Here is a 14,512-nt window from a genome sequence, read left to right as displayed (position 1 = left end):
AGAGATAGTATTTGAAAACGTTTATAAACTGTATGGACTGCCTAATTACATTGTTAGCAACTGTGATTCCCTATTCACCAGTATGTTTTGGAGAAGATTACATGAACTTATAAGTATTAAATTGAAGCTATTGAGCACATATCATCCACAGACTGATGGATTGACTGAGAGAATGAACAGAACAATTACTCAGATGCTCAGACAGTGTATTTCTCCTAAACAAAAAGATTGGATACATAAACTACTGATGATTGAGTATGCTATCAATATAGCAAGGTCAGAAACTATAGGATATACACTATTCTTTCTAAATTACAGCTAGATGCTAAGGAACTTGATATGGAACAACCCTAGGAAGGATGAATATCCTGGAGTAAGGACTTACACTCAGAAAGTAAAGGATGCAATACTACAGGCACACAATACAATCCTTCAGGCAAGGGTAAAGCAAACTAGACATGCTAATAGACACAGACAACCCTCTTCATTCGAATTAAACAATCTAGTGTATGTTTCTACAAAGAACATGAATCTACTGAGACAGTGAGTGAGGAAACTAGTACCAAAGTACATAGGACCTTACAGAATAATCCAGAATGTAGGAAACAAGGCATTTGAACTAGATCTACCTAGGGAAATGAGGAATTGTAACATACACCCTGTATTTCATTCATTACTACTTAGGATACGTGTTCTAAACAATGATAGATTATTCCCTGGAAGGGAAGTAGGACAAGTTACTGGATTAAACAATGAGAACAAGGAATGGACAGTAGATTTGATTGAAACTCATGCAGGACAAGGGACTACCACTTTGTTCAAAGTACTATGGAAGTCCAGAGATCACACATGGCTACCCTATGATAAAATTGCACACCTTGAGGCATTAAAGGAATACTTAGACATACTTGGAATTGATTCTATTGATGCACTAACTCTAGGAAAGGGAAAACTCAATACTAATGACCCTCAGGTTAGTATCAGTCTAGTAAAACATGAGGCAACCTTACAAACACAATGCTACAGTATAGACATACAGGTAGACATATGCAAAGGCTTTAAAAACTGTGCATATAGTCACTTTACTGTGCATATCATGTTTACTACTCAAGAATCTGTTACTCATACATTTGTATCTACTTTTCTACAAGGTACAAATATGCCTCATCCTCCTCTACAACTCTTAGTTGGCCCTCAAGTGTAACTAATCACACAGGATTGGGTTACTCACAACCACAGTACAAGCACTGACTATGTTTTCGATTGAGAGGAGCTTAAGGAGATTGTAGCTTTCTCCAGGGCTATCCACAACAATTCCCTCAACCCTACTATGTAACTCCCAGAGTGTTATCTCATTGTATTATGCTTGTATAACTTCCACATTCCTTCTTATGCAAGACTGAGCCTGCTACCACTGTTCCAAGACTGTATTCAACATGCTAAGATGATGCAAGTGTCCCAGGACTTTGTATACTGTAAGAACATGGCTTCAAACCAAGGTAAATGCACATATATTCTGTATTATATTATTATGAGCACATATACCTTACTGTTTTACTTAGGTGTGAAGTGTAGAGCTGAGCAAATCAACAACAGAACCACTATATTCTACTTATGCAACTGTAAACATCCCTGGATCAATTCACAATTGTCCTCAACATTTACTGATCTTACTTTGGTACTCAATATGAGTGCTCTGAGCTCATTCAACACTCAAGGCATTACTCTACTGCCAAATCTGCTGCTTTCTACTCAATCTGACAGCTATTCCAACCAATCTGCTGTGAGTTCTACCAGTTCCACTACAGAACATGTCTAAGCTGGACAGGAACACGTCCAGTCCACTATGAGACTGATTGAAGACACATTCATGGTTGTGGAGAACGTCCTAGTGTAGCAGTACTGAACTTTGTAGTAAGTTACTAACGTTTTCTTTTGTTTTTGTGTTGTTATTTTGTTTATTCTGGTACTAACTCCCTTAGCATTTAGGACTAAATGCTGGAGGGTGAGTGTAACAATTGTACTACCTGCACATTTGCACAACATGTGTTGTAAGTGCTTGTAGGTGTTTTCCTTTTTGTTCACTAGACTACCCTGTATCCTACTACACATGTATACACATATATAAAGGGTTTTTGAGCTAAGGGTTAGGGGATTCTTTCTCCTTCTCAGCACTCAATTACTAGGTTATCCCAGTCAGTAGTTGAGTGTGCTGGTAAAGAGAGAATCTTTACATAAGGCTAGTATACCTATCCTTACAGTTCCAAACATTCATAAGACAGAACAAGTATGGAGTAGTGTGTACATTTGCACCAGAGTCCAATATATTAATACAATGTATTAGTTTAGTATCATTGTAATGTATTGTATTGATACATATGTTTGGATTGTAATTGAACTCCTTAATAACTTCTTTTGTATTGTTAAATGAGTTTATAAAGTTGTCTACTTGTATAACACCATCCTCTTGTACTTTGAATGCTGAAAATATGTTAGATTCAGCAGATAGAGCAGATTCAGTAGATAGAGCAGATTGAACAGGTAAGCTGCTAGAACTTAATACTGAGGCTTCTGCAATTGTAGACTCTAGCATTAGTGTTTCATTAACATCTTTAATGAATACTGTTTTGTTATCATCTCTAATGAATACTGCTGCATTAAGTGCAGGTTGAGACAGTATAGTAGTAGTAGTAGAAGCAGTAGCTGTTTGCCTATACTTTTTCTTTCAAGCTTCTGTTGTTTTGCTTGTTAGAGGATTTCAGTAGTCTTTTGACATATGCTTGTACTTATTGTAGTTGTAGCATTTAACTTTATTATAAGGCTTCGTTTTGCCTTTAGCTACACTTTTGCCTTTTGTTTGTAGGCTGTCTTGTTCAGTATCTTGTTTTGTTTGAGAGTACTGAGAATGATACTTAGTATATGTGTTTTGTAATTCATGTATCAACTTAGCTAGTATCAGAATGTCTTTCTGAGCTGCTATAACTGTTGGTAGTTGATTATAATAGGTAATCTGCCTGTCTAGCATTGTTACTACCCATCTATACTCACAAGGAGTAGTGAGGTTAATTGCTGAGATGTATGTATTGTTATTAGGGGCTTTATTATGTGTAGACAACTGTCTGTAGATTTGTTTGATGTTGTCTAATGTCTTATCAAACTGTAATACATACCCTTTTACTGTAAACAATGTAGATATGTCTACAGTATGTGTTATCATTGTTTGAACATTGTATTGTTCAGAAAGTGCCTTCATGAGACTTCTAATGCTTGTATGTGTTGTGAAGTTTGTATAAATTGTATCAGTTATTGTTTTTATTATACAATGATACAAAACGTTGCCTGTACATATGCTAGCATCATTAGAGGAAGGGGGATTGTGCTCTAGATGGTCTAAGAGCATCATAGTAGCAAGTGCACTATGTATGTGTAAGCACCATATCTTGTATCCCTTTGTACCAGCCAACTTTTCTGTTCCCTTAAAAAACTTTGTAACATTAGAGTCCTTCATCATAGTGTTAACAAAGGTATGTGTTGTAGACAACATCATAATAGGTTTGGGGGAAGAGGGAGGTTTAGGGCTTAGTGGTCTAGTAGGAGGCAAAGGCATTCTGTGAGAGCAAGTGTGTAAGAGCATTCAATAGGTACTAAGGCTGATAACCTTTTAACTAGTATAGTAGGAGTGTCCTAAGTACTCTCTCTTATTGAGACATTAAGCAAGTGTCTACCTTATATACTACATAGTAAAGTCTGATAGTCTAAGACATTCAAAGTACAGTAATTCTACATAAGACAATTGGGGATTTCCTAATCCAGAGCATAATCTAATAATAAGTAAAATACAATCAGATCCAACTTCATTTTATAAAGCAATCTAATGTCCAGATCATGATTCATGGATTACAGCTATGAAAGACAAAATAAAACAATTAGAAAATCATAATACATAGGAAATCATGAATCTACACAATAATATTAACATTATCAGAACACAATTTGTCTATAAAATAAAGCAATATGCTGACAATAGTATAGAAAAATACAAAGCACAATTAGTAGTTCAAGGAAACTATCAGATTGACAGTCTTGACTATTATACAGACAATTTATTTGCTCCTACTGTTAGACTATTTACAGTATGATTAATATTAGTATAGATAGTATCTAATAATTATGAAATACATTAGATAGATATAAAATCAGCATATCTGTATAAACAATTGACAGAAGACAAAAAAATATATGTTAAACCTCCTCCAGGTAACTTAATAGACAGATTACAGAATGGACAAATATTACAATTATGAAAAGCACTATACAGATTAAAACAAGCTGGTAGAAGATAGTATAAAACACTATCTAATATATTACTTAAATGCAGATTAATGAAATCCAAACATGATAACACTGTATTCTTTACAAAGAAGAAAGAAATAACTGTAACCATATTATTTGTACATGTCAACAATATTACTATCACAGTAATGAATAATAATACTATTACAATGATAAAACAATCTATTACACATTATTTACAATATACAGACAGTAGTGAATTACACTAGCTACTTAGTATAGAGATTCAACATAATAGAGAGCATAGATTCATTAGAATGTGTCAGACACATTATATTAATAGTATAATTGAATGTTACAAACTTACAAACAAACAAAGTGTACAAACACTTATACAACCTGGTACACAATTAAAAACAGTATTACAAACTGATAACAATAAAGAACAAATGTCTGATATACTATACATGAACATGGTTGGCACACTTAGATACATTGTAGACTGTACACAGTCAGATATAGCATTTGCAACAAATCAGTTAGCTAAATACCTTAATAACCCTAGTATAGAGCATTATCTAGCACTTAAACATTGTTATATGTACTTAAAAACTATAAACAATGTCTGGCTCCAACTCAGTAGTGCAAATCAATCAATATTGAATGGATATACAGACACAGACAGTATGATACAAGAAGGGCATTGTGTAATATCAGGATATGTATTTTACTTGAGTGATTCATTAGTTTTGTAGTCAAGTAAAAGACAAACACTAGTGGCAAATTCAACATATAAAGCTGAATTAATAGCTCTTGCAAGAGGAACACAAGAAGCAATCACACTTACTCATTTAGCTAAAGAGATTCTATAGGTCTCTAACACACTAATTAATATCTATTATAATAATGATACTGTTATACAAACAGTTACATTAGACAAACTTAAATATTTAGAACAAACAAAGCATTTAGATTATAAGAAAGATTTTATTAAATACTACATTAAGTTAGAGTACATAAATGCAAAATACATACAGACAAACAATTAATGAGTAGATATATTAACTAAAGTACTATATATACTACAAGTCAAACATTTTACTAGTTTACTCAGACTAGTAAGAGTTTGAAGAAGAGTATTATAAGATGATTAGTTTATTAATAGACAAACTATAAGACAATGACTTTATAATGTCTCAGTTAGAATACATACAATATAAGGACAAGAGACACTGAGTAGTTAATAGTTATCTTACTCTTTATTTATATGTGCTCCTCTTAAGTTTTCCCTCTCAACAGTATTCTAACTATAGGAAATGTTATATAAAAGGAAAAGTAAGATTTACCTTAAAAGAAGTAGAAGGTTCTTATACTGTTACTATCTAATTAGTACAGACAAAGTGTAGAGAGTTCTAAGATTTCTGACTGTCTTTTAAGATTATTACTTTAATTACCTTAATGTTCTATCTGATTAAAAGATTGTAGTACTTTAATCTAGGTAATAATAATGTAATAGTTTACTAAGCTACTTACTATAACACAACTTGTGTTCTGAGTCTATAATAAGTATATAATTTGTACATTCTATAAAGTAAATAGTGTGTATAAGTTAATTTTAAAACTATATACACTTATAGTTCTGTTTGTAAATACTTGTAATACAGAATAGTTGAGTGTTCTTAGAATATACTTTTATAAGTTATGTAAGTGTTTAGAATTGATTACTATAATTGTTGTCTCAACATGCTAACACTATGTCTAAGGATTGACAAAAGACTCCTCTTCCTCAATCTGTTCCTCATCTGATTCTTCATCTATAAAGAAAAATCAAGCTTGTTACATTTGTAGAGAGATTAGTTACTTTGCCAGAGTTTGTCCTTCTCAGTATTAAAGAGTTAGAATGATTCTCAGAACCATAGGACCTAAGGAAAGGTTTGCTTTTGTAGAGGCAATACAGGAATTGAAGGAAGGGGACTTAGTATTGTTAATCAAGATGTCTATTAGTTCTCTAGCTCCTAAGAATGTTTTTCTATTAGGAGTTGACCTGAAAGGGTGTAAGGTTGGTTGAGAATTTGTCTGTACATTTGAGACTTTAAAATACACAGTAGGATTGGATTAAGGAGAGTTGTGAGCCTTATTAGGAAGATTAAAGTGTAAACAACTGTCAGATTAACTACTAGAGAGTCCTTTGTGTGTAAGAGTCTCTCTGAGTTAAGTTTCATTGTTGTTAATCTGAATTACATACTTTTTCTATTCATTATAAGTACTTAGAACTAGTAATAAGTATATTAACTAACAAAGTACTTCAGGATTAAGAGTATACTAAGGTAAATCAATTAATATAGAGTCATATACTTTACTACTCAGTCTAGCTTTAGTCTTAAGAATCTTAAACTGTTGGAAAAAGACATTTATAGAGTGATTTCCTTACTTGAGTTGCCTAAGCTTCTAGATAGCAGTTTCTTTCTTACTAGGGTCATCAAATAATTACTCTAGTTACTCTATAAACTCTTAGAATGATTGTGTGTAAAGAATTTTACCCTTATTGTCTGTGTTTTGAGTAACCTAATTTTCTACCTATATAGTAACTGTTCCTTCCTTTAAATAAGAAAGTACAAAGAGTATCTTCTTTTTACTGTTATAGAAAGCTCTTTCATTAGTAAGGATATACAGTAAACATTCTCTTTTAAAGTTCTAATAATCCTTACCTCCTTTGTACTCTCTAGAAGTAGTAGTAATCTTTCTAGGGTTTCTAGTAGGAGTATAGTGTATTACTATAGTAACAGCTTGACTAGTAGTCTCTGTAATCAATTGAAAGACTGAATTTATGTCTAAGTGTATATATACACCTTACTAGGGCTGTACAGGCTTGTAGAGGAGTACAGGGGAGTTTCCTAAAGGATTTAACATTGTTCCTAAGGCTAGCTCTAATGAATCAACTTCTGAAGTACTGAATACTCTTTCAAATACTTAAGCAAGCTCTAAAACGTTTGGGTCTTTGTTAGAGACTAGTGTGAATGATTATGAACAATGTATAAGTTTTAGGAAACATTCCTTCAACCAGTTTGCTACCTAGGCAACTTTGATCTTTCAGTTTTAAACTCTTAAGCTACTTATATGTGCTCTGTTCTAAACACAATCTAGTGACTCTTATTTAATAACACTAAATAACTATAAGACAATGCTGGACTTTTGGACTGTAAAGTCTCTAAAGACATTACTACTTAAGAGAGACTCTAGTTAACTAGTAAACAAAGGCTAGGAATCAAGCTTTACAAGTAGTAAGTTAAAAAGTATTTAGAAAAGAGTGTAGCTATACAAATTGTAAAGACAATACACAAACTCAAAAGAGTGAAAGAGAGTAAAGGATGGTAGTAATACAACCTTAAGAGTAGAGTATAAAATAATAGAAAAATGAAGTAACAAATAAGTGAGGGACAATATGGAATTAATAGGATAGTAAATCAGTTTAATAGTTCTTTAAGAAAGTAAAAGGTATGTTTATAAAGAGAGTAAGGAATACTCAAATGAATAGTAGCTCAACTTAAGCAAACTAATTGAGTAGTAGCTTGGATTAGATAGATTGGGCAGGTTGAGCAGGTTGTACAGGAGGAGTGACTGAGTAGTAGCTCAAGTTAGGGAAAGTCAAGTAGTAGCTCTAACTGTATGTAGGAAACAAATCAAACAGTAGTTCAGACTTAAAGGAGAGTAGGATTGGATAAAGAGGATAGTCAAGTAGTAGCTCAGACTAGGAGGATATTGATTGAGTAGCAGCTCAGACTAAGAGTAGTATTAAGGTAGAGATGAGTTTTTTGACTCTTATGTTAGAGGAGATGTGTTCTCTAAGTTGATAGTACTCTCAAACTGTGAATGTAAATCTGTAGCCCTTTAAACCAACTATATTCCTAAAGCTACTAGCTAGGATTTATGCTAGGAGAACAAGTAGGAATACAAGAAGAGTTAAAAAACTAAGGAACTACTGTATTTACAGGCTACTTTTTATAATAACTAAATAACAAGAGTAAAGTAAGGAATGAAACTTAAGAATAAGATAAAAGAAATAATAAGAACAAATATTACAAAGCTAACAGGCACATTAGAGGCTAGGAAGAATTAACAGAGTGTTGTGTATTAGAGAATATAGGCTAAGAGGCTATTATACAAAAGAGGTGAATTAACAGAGTGTTGTATATTAGAGAATATAGGCTAAGAGGCCATTATACAAAAGAGGTGTAAGTTACTATATTGAGCAAGAAATGGATTAGCTGTGTTGTGAAATGAGTACTCATTTCCTTACAGTCCTAACACATTGTAGGATTGAACCTATTTTATTTTCTTTATATCTCTGTCAGTTTTGTGAAAACTAATATTACTACTAGATTTTTATAATCCTTAACATCTTATTTATTATTCTACAAAGTTTCATAGAGATTGTCTTAGTATTGAGTGTAGGAGAGAGCTACAGAGATGTAAGACAGTGTATACAATTACAATATAGTTAATCCATTTCTTACTCAATATAGTAACTTACACCTCTCTTGTACAATAGCCTTTTAGCCTATATTCTCTAATGTGTAATACTCTGTTAATTATTCCTGGCCTCTAATGTGCTTGTTAGCTTTGTAATATTTGTCCTTATTATTTCTTTTATCTTATTCTTAAGTTTCATTCCTTACTTTACTCTTATTATTTAGTTATTATAAAAAGCAGTCTATAAATACAGTAGTTCCTTAGTTTTTTGACTCTTCTTATACTCCTACTTGTTCTCTTAGTATAAATCCTAGCTAGTAGCTTTGAGAATATAGTTAGATTAGGGTTACAAGTCTATATTTACAGTTTGAGAGTACTATTAACTTAGAGAACACATCTCTCCTAATATAAGAGTTAAAAAAACTTATCTCTACCTTAATACTACTCTTAATCTAAGCTACTACTCAATTAATATCCTCCTAGTCTGAGCTACTACTCAACTACTCTCTATATCTGATCCTACTCTCCTTTGAGTCTGAACTACTATTTAATTCACTCTATATATAATTAGAGCTACTACTCAACTTTCTCTAACTCAAGTGTAAGGAAACTCACTGTTCCTCACAAGAGAATTCTAATTGCCCTTAGTTCACTCAACTACTGACTAGGATAACCTAGTACTTGAGTAAGGGGTCAGGGGAAAAGAATCCCCTTTACCTAGCAATCAATACTGTCTTTTATAGGGTACAATATGTGTAGATATATGAGGAGGAAGTGTAACTAACTACAATGAGAATATATGTGCTTGTGGGTCTTACTGTACAATGATCTGACACAATCAGTAATGTAGTAATAATAAAATACAAACCAGTAAATCAAATCCTTACACTTGCCCTCTAGCATTTAGTTCTAAATGCTAAAAATCAGTAGAAAAGGTGGAAAACTTACTTAAAGTAACAGTTAGTAACAAGTAAATAAAGAAATAACTTACTCATACATATGGGAAACATTCTCATAATGTATTACTGTCTCTCTGAACTGATCCAAAGTTGATCTGGTGAGTGTTGAGACAGTGGTAGTGTTCTGGACAGTGAGTAGCATGGTTCCAAACTATGTAAAACTAGACAAAACATTAATAGAATTAAACATAGTCAATATTACCATATAGTCAATTAGTAGAAAAGTTTCCTCTTAATCATTACTATCAATACAACACTTTTCAAAGAGAATCAGTAGAGTTCCTGGGGAGATATAGTGTTTCAGCTCTTGAGTATTCTGAGACACACAGTGTAGATCAATATGTACAGAAGTGGAAATTCTGACAGTGTGGTAATTACAAATATTCTCTTCTCCTGTGTCTTCAGGAAGTATAGAGGTAAATCCCTGATCAATAAAGCTATAGCCTTCTTCCTTAATAGAATGTATTAGTGTTGTAGCTTCTAGCTGACCTTGTATGTTTCTCTACTTCTGTAGAATAGTCATACAATAATAGATAGCAGAAATGTATTCCAAAATTCCACTACTATGTCCTTGATTTTTCCAATAGACTAGTTCCTGAAAATGTAGTGCCTTGTGCTTGTATTGGTCCAAATGTGTACTCTTTTACTTACAATAACGAACTGTGATACAAAACTGGATATCCTGTTGAGCCTGATGTTCAAATACTAATTGTAGAGTGTAACCTAGAGTGTAATATTTGTCCTTGAATGAAAATATTGTCTCAAATTCAATGAGATTGTAATGTATGAGCCTAATATTACTAGATATGTGTGTATATACACAGTATCTTAGTGTACAATGAATATCCTACTGTATTCTCATACTGTTTCCTTGTGTCTTGACTTGTTTGTGTCTTTGTAAGTTGACTGATTCGATTCCTGAATTGTCTAAGTATACTTTCAATGTCTCATAGTGTAATGTTCTATTACAAAATGTCTAAGTAGTGTTCTCTACTTTCCTGAGTACTGTAGCTGTCTGTATACTACATTGTTCCATGAGTATCTCTATGAAATGTCCTGTTTGTATGTACAGTAGCACTGCCTAAAGTCCTGAGTGTATGCTGCCAATTCTCTGTTCATTTAGCAAATCTATGTGTGGATTGATACATTCTAACATTGACTTCCTGTCTTTCTGTGTCCTTGTCCTTGTTCTGATGTATTCTTTCCTTGTGTACCTGTTGTGTGTCCTGTTTCCTGTAGTACTGATACTGTCTGGTACTACAAAGTCCTTCACAAAATCGTTTTGTAGCAATTCAAGTAAGAAAAATGTATGTTCAAACCTGATTGTATGCTCAAAGAGTGTGTATACAATGTAATGTGTGTGCCTCTCGCCCTCTTGTCAAAATATGACTTCATTTTTGGTGTAAAACGTCTGGTATTGTCCTAGAACATATCTGTAGTGTTTAGAGAGGTTCTCTGTATGATTTTGTACTTCAAACTGATTATAACTACTCATTCCTAGAGTAGATTGAGCTGTATCATTGTCTAATAGATGTTCTAAAGCTTTCCAATACTTGATATCTCTCTGTAGGATTAGAATATCATTCCTGTGTACTTGAATAATCTGTTCAATCATTCCTAATTCACTATTGCTCTGATCTTTGCTGACTGTATGTGTATTGCCTTTGCTTTCCCTTAAAGTAGTGTGATAATCTGTTTGAGCAGATTGAGTGGATTGAGCAGATTGTCTAGGTTCTGAACCTGTTCTCTGGCTTAAAGTTGCCCTCTAAACTTCTGTACTTTGTTCCATACAATGTGTATCTGTTCCTGATCTCAGTAGTGTCTTACTATTATTATGTTACATAGATTGTAATGGTTCTACATCCTGTAAGTTGTAATTGTCATCCTGTAGCTTGAATAACACAATTCTTACTATGTATCCTGAGTATATGTGTGCTAGTACATCTGTTTGAGTGTCTGTAATACTCATAATATGTCTGATAGAGTGTCCTGAGTCTATTTTAATGAATGCTGACTGTCTGAAGGTGTATTTCACAATGTAATACCTTATGTTCTCCTGAAACTGTGTTCTGTACAATATATCCTTATAGTCTGAGCTGGTTCTAACATTTCTAAACAATTCTTCGTCATGAACTGAATAGTTTTGTAGCATAACATCCAATTGTACCTTATAGAATGTTGTTCTATACAAATTCCTTTAATTATACTCATTATAGACTGTATCTTCAATCCTAAAGCTAGAAATGTCTGTTCTAATGTTGTAGAATCAATATACCTGAATGTCTGGACATTCTCCTGGTCCTGAAATTGTCTGAAGCAGTTCTTTACTTTTGAATACCTTCCTGTACTGAATAGAATTGACTGTGTATGTGTATGTCTGTGTCTTTCTATTACTGTCAATGTATCTCCATGCCTGATACTTATTCTAGAGTAGTATTATCTTATCCTCAATGTATATACACTTTGCCTTGCTCAATGTGCTGATTTCTGTCTTCTAATACATTATGTAGCCTTCTAACTTAATAGAATACCTGTGTAAATTGTTTGGATTAAAATATTTCTTAGTATCCAAGAGTAGTCATAGTTTATAGTCTAGTAATACTTGATAGATTGTCCTGCTTACACAGTTTACTATTTGTATTGCCTTGTAAACCATAATACTATCTGGCTGGTTATATTCTGATCTTCTAACATTCTCAGGTCCTTTCCTAATGTCCTAGTATACATTCCTGTTGTCTGTGAACAGCCTGTATTTCTTAAGAGTGTTGTTTCAATTTGTAGCTCTAAGAATTGGTAGTAGTGTCTCTAAAGTTTCCATGTATACATTGCCTTGTGTCTGTAGTGTCTTAGATTCCTTAAAACAATGGTTTTATACATGTTTCCTAGTCCTTTCCATATACTATGTGTATCTGTAGTCTTGTAGAATCCTTTCTACACTGTATACCTTTGCTCTCAAGTATAAAATGTTATTGTATGCTTCATACAGTTGTCTGTACCTCAATGTAACTATCTAGTACTGTTTCATACAGTTCTACTTGTTTGCTGTACTATTCCTTAGTCCTGTAGTCTTATAGGGTCTCAAATATCCTGAATTTGCCCTTTCAAATGTATTGTTCACATGCCTGAACTTGTGTTCTGTTACAGAACTCTCTTGTTCTGTTACTGAATCCTTAGTATTGTCTTCACAAAGTATCCAAATCAATAAAACATGTAGAAAACTACTGGATATCTTGTAATCTGTATTATAGCCATCATTTAATGTCAATTCTATGTAGTTCTTACTGTCCAAGTTGTCTACTAACTCATTTATAGTAGAGTAACTAATACTGACATTACTAGATGATGAACTATCATCCTGCACATTGTTTACTCTGATTGTATTGTGAGTAGGACAATTCCTAGCTAAATGATCATCTTGTTTGCAAATGAAACATAGTCCTTTTACTCTCATTTTGTCCAATTTCAATTGGGAATAATGTTTGAAACCTGTAGCATATGTTCTGTGATTGTTTTCTGTCTTACTTTCATGCTAGTCATTGTTCCTCAATGGATAATACAATTGTCTGGCCTTTCCTTTGGCATTTGCACTACTTGTATGTGTAGTATCCTGACTAGAGTCACTATGGTCTGAATCATCACTTTCACTATCCTGTAGAGTGAATTGATTGTTTCCTGAATTATCAGAACTGTCTGTATACAAATAATCACTCTGAAAATTACTATTGTGTCCTTACAGATGGAATTGATGTCTAGAATCTATATACCATTTGATTCTTATGGATTCATTTGCTTTTTTAATACTCTCAAGCCTATCCTTGAAGATTGAGTAATCTACAGTGTCTGGATTCAAGCAATCTAATTGTAATTGCCTCTAGTACTTGGAATTCAATCCATACTATGCCTGTCTGGTCAATTCTCACTGAGAAATGTTTCCTAGATTTGTAGCTTTCATTTCTAGATTATACAAATAATTCTGAATGTTCCTATTATCTTGTTTCAAAGTGTTGAACTCTTTCCACAGTATTTCAGCAAAGTTGGAAGGGAAACAAAAGTCTATAAGTCCTCTAAAGAATTGAGCAAGAGTCTATCTATACTCATGGTTTACAATCTTTTGCAAATAGAAATTCATTACTTTTCCCTTAATAAAACCTGACATTATCCCTACTTAGCTCTTAGGGAAATGATGAAGTCCTGATTGTTTCATGTACTGATTGACTTCAATAACAAACTTTGTGTACTTCTGCAAGTCTGGTTCACCTGAGTATACTGTAGGAGCTATTGGTTCTGTACTGTGCATCTGTATCTTCAATTTGAGGAGTTCTTTGTTCTGTTTCTTCCTCAAGTGTTTCTTACACTTCTTAGTAGCTTCAGTATTACTTGAATCAATGTCTGACAGTTTGAATAAAGTATTACTTCCATTGTTGTTATTGGATGAAGAGGAATCTGAATTATTACTGTCTGGGTCTGATCCTAGGTCGAAATTTCCCTTTCTCTGTATCCTAGAGCTCTGTATTACTCTGTATGTGTAGCTATTCTTTGCTAGGCTCTCTGAAGGTCTTACTGATACAAATCTGCCTTTCTGAACAATATTCAGTACTTCACTATGCTTGTGTCTATTGTTTGTTCTTGAACTACAGTTAGAGCTATTCTTATACTTGCTGTGTTTGATATGTGGCTTTGAACTGTATAGTTTGCTGTGCTCTGAATCAATATTGTTCTCACTAATACCACCTAGTGTTTGCCTTGCCTGGGACTGCTTTCAATCGTAAAGTATTACTATAGGATTGTTT

This window comes from Fomitiporia mediterranea (genome assembly GCF_000271605.1).
Source record: "Fomitiporia mediterranea MF3/22 unplaced genomic scaffold FOMMEscaffold_9, whole genome shotgun sequence".
Classification (NCBI taxonomy): Eukaryota; Fungi; Basidiomycota; class Agaricomycetes; order Hymenochaetales; family Hymenochaetaceae; genus Fomitiporia; species Fomitiporia mediterranea.
Note: the sequence above shows the minus strand (reverse complement) of the source record.